Source organism: Osmia lignaria, unplaced genomic scaffold (assembly GCF_051020975.1).
Source record: "Osmia lignaria lignaria isolate PbOS001 unplaced genomic scaffold, iyOsmLign1 scaffold0012, whole genome shotgun sequence".
NCBI classification, from domain to species: Eukaryota; Metazoa; Arthropoda; class Insecta; order Hymenoptera; family Megachilidae; genus Osmia; species Osmia lignaria.
This window is the reverse complement of record NW_027478166.1, coordinates 350,001-352,500: the sequence shown is the minus strand read 5'-3', so window position 1 is coordinate 352,500 and position 2,500 is coordinate 350,001. Positions and strand designations below refer to the sequence as shown.

Sequence of the window (2,500 nt, the reverse complement as noted above, 5' to 3'; positions counted from 1 at the left end):
AATAGGTTTCTTTATTTATCATCCCTTCTTTTCGAGCGCCACGGAAGCAAGAGGAAAAGCAAGAGCGAGAGAACATTTCGCGTATACTTCATTTAACAATTTTAACCAACACGCGATGTACTCCACACACCTCTTAGATTTAACAACTGCTTTTCTCTTCTTCTCCCCTTAGCGCAAGGGTAAACCCCATTTGTCTCTTCTTTGGAACGCAACAAAACTTTCGAGGACTGGACGACCGAGCGATGGTCGCGCGGTCTTCGCTTATCTTTAACAAACGAAGTAGTCCGTATGTATTCTAAATGTTGAAGCCTCCTAGAGCTTTAAGCCATGCGAGACATTGAAATGCTGTTTTAACGGGAGCATGCATAATTGCTGCAAACATACTTTTATCACAAGTTCTAGCCACGCCACGGAGGCTTCGAAGTTCCTTCACCATTCGCTTTCCTCTCTTTTGTTACACAGTTTCAGACTACGATCAGGGGTACCGAAACGCTGTATTGATTGTAAACAACCATTTTTATCTTGGAGCGGAGCGTTCCTTTACTCGTTAGATTTGTCTTGTCGCGTGTGTATTCGCTTTTTCGACGCTTTTTAACCATTTAACTTGTTTAGCGAAGCTAAACGCACAGACAGACAAAAAAAAAGGAACAGCATCGCGCGTCAAACAGCGACGACCCATCTGAAGCGATCTTTCATTTATACACCGTTTGTAAACAGAGAGATGTATAAAGCGCGGGGAATCATTCGAAACCCTGGGGCTATTCGAGCTTGCATTTCAGCAAATTATCATCTCAAACATTTCACTCGTTTGCTTTTTCTAAATTTATAGGAGAGCTTCTTTCGTTTATTTTTGACACACCTTTCGTAAATATCGTTTCTGGCAACGTCGGGAGCGTGGATTTCTACAAGTGAACAATCGCGCCGATCCGATAACTTCCAGCAGGATGGAGAATCTTTATAGATTATCTTCCGAGAACTCGGTGCTTTCACGGGCGGTCGTTTATAAATTTTAACGAACGACTCGCGCGCCGTGACGCACTTGCGCTAGTTCGAAGAGATATTTCGAAATTTGTTTCTCTCCTTTAACGGCCTGCATTTAGTGTATCGGTTGCGATTTTCGTCACATCGTTTCCACGACAAACGCCGACGAACTGCCCAACTATCGCTCGTACGTTGCGACTCTTTCTTTGTTTATCGTTCATTCATTCTTTCAATTTCGTTCGATAATCCCGCTCCGAAACGTTCTACTTTCGTTGAACGACGGCGAGATGTTTAGAAAGAAATGAATTACTCTTTTTTCGAGAAGCAAACGCAAGCAGTCTTTTGTTAAGAAAACGACCCTCAGCCAGGCGTGGTCCAGGAATTGTATCCGTGGACCGCAATGTGCGTTCGAAATGTCGATGTTCATGTGTCCTGCAGTTCACACGTTGACGCGCAATTAGCTGCGTTCTTCATCGACCCACGAGCCAAGTGATCCACCGTTCAGGGTAATCGTAAAATTTTGTATTTCAAACTCTTTAGATCTTTAGAGTGTTATTTTCATTATTAACACGCATCACATTCGATACCCACATCACTCTCCCACCCGGCGCGTGCGGGAGAGCGAATTCGGGCGTCGCCAACGTATTTGTTTGTTTGTTCGATCGTTGACGACACGATCGCGTCCAAGGACGGAAACCGTCGGAGAAACGCCCAGTGGCACGCTCCTCTCGACGGTCGGGCGTAAAGTACATTTAAAAACCTTGAAAAGTACGAACGCACACAAGGAATGCGAGCGCGCGTCCTGTCGCTGAATCGTGGGTTGCGAGATTCGAACAGACACACGGCCGGCGACGATCGGTCTAACTAATGGACACATAGTTTTTCAAAGACTCGCTATCGTCGCTTCTCAGCCGGTCCGTAAACAACACACATCGATCAGGCGGACGCACGAATCTTACCACGGTGCGTGTTTCGTAGATTCCAGGTTACCCGCAAGTACCTCTCTCTCCCTCTCGAAAGAGGAATCTCGATCCGTCCTTTTTGGACAATGGAGAAATCTTTTTATCGCAACACGGATGGCAAAGAAACAACCAAAGCGTAGGAGCGTGGGGACGAGAGCGACGAAAAGAACGTCGCGAAAACAAAGTTTCGACGGTTGCTCGTTCTAATACATCGTAGTTTCAACTCTCTCAGTTTTAACCACTCCTAGACGCTTCGTAAACTTTTAACAATTCTTCGCCTCCGCGAGTTTCATTTCGAATAGAGCGAACGCAACACGGACCAAAAAAACTCCGGTGATGCCAGATCATTTAGCAAAGATCAGACGGCGGGTCATCTGTATTCCTTTTCTCTCTTTTTTATATCTTTCCATTTAACTAGGGTGTCGCAACGACGGGTACATTTATATATTTATATATATTGTATTTCAATTTTAATGATCCTTCACTTTCGGTTTGTAATAATATGATCCTTCTTTCATTTCGATCCTTCATATTGTAGGTTAACCAACAGAAGTTTG

At 44.5% G+C, this 2,500-nt stretch overlaps 1 non-coding gene across 1 annotated transcript; it reads right to left on the bottom strand.

Moving 5' to 3' along the window:
• Nucleotides 1-1,335: 1,335 nt before the first annotated feature.
• Nucleotides 1,336-1,490, bottom strand: LOC143306560 (5.8S ribosomal RNA). Its single transcript, XR_013063916.1, has one exon. It is a non-coding gene; the product is annotated as a 5.8S ribosomal RNA (ribosomal RNA).
• Between the last annotated feature and the right edge of the window lie 1,010 nt (nt 1,491-2,500).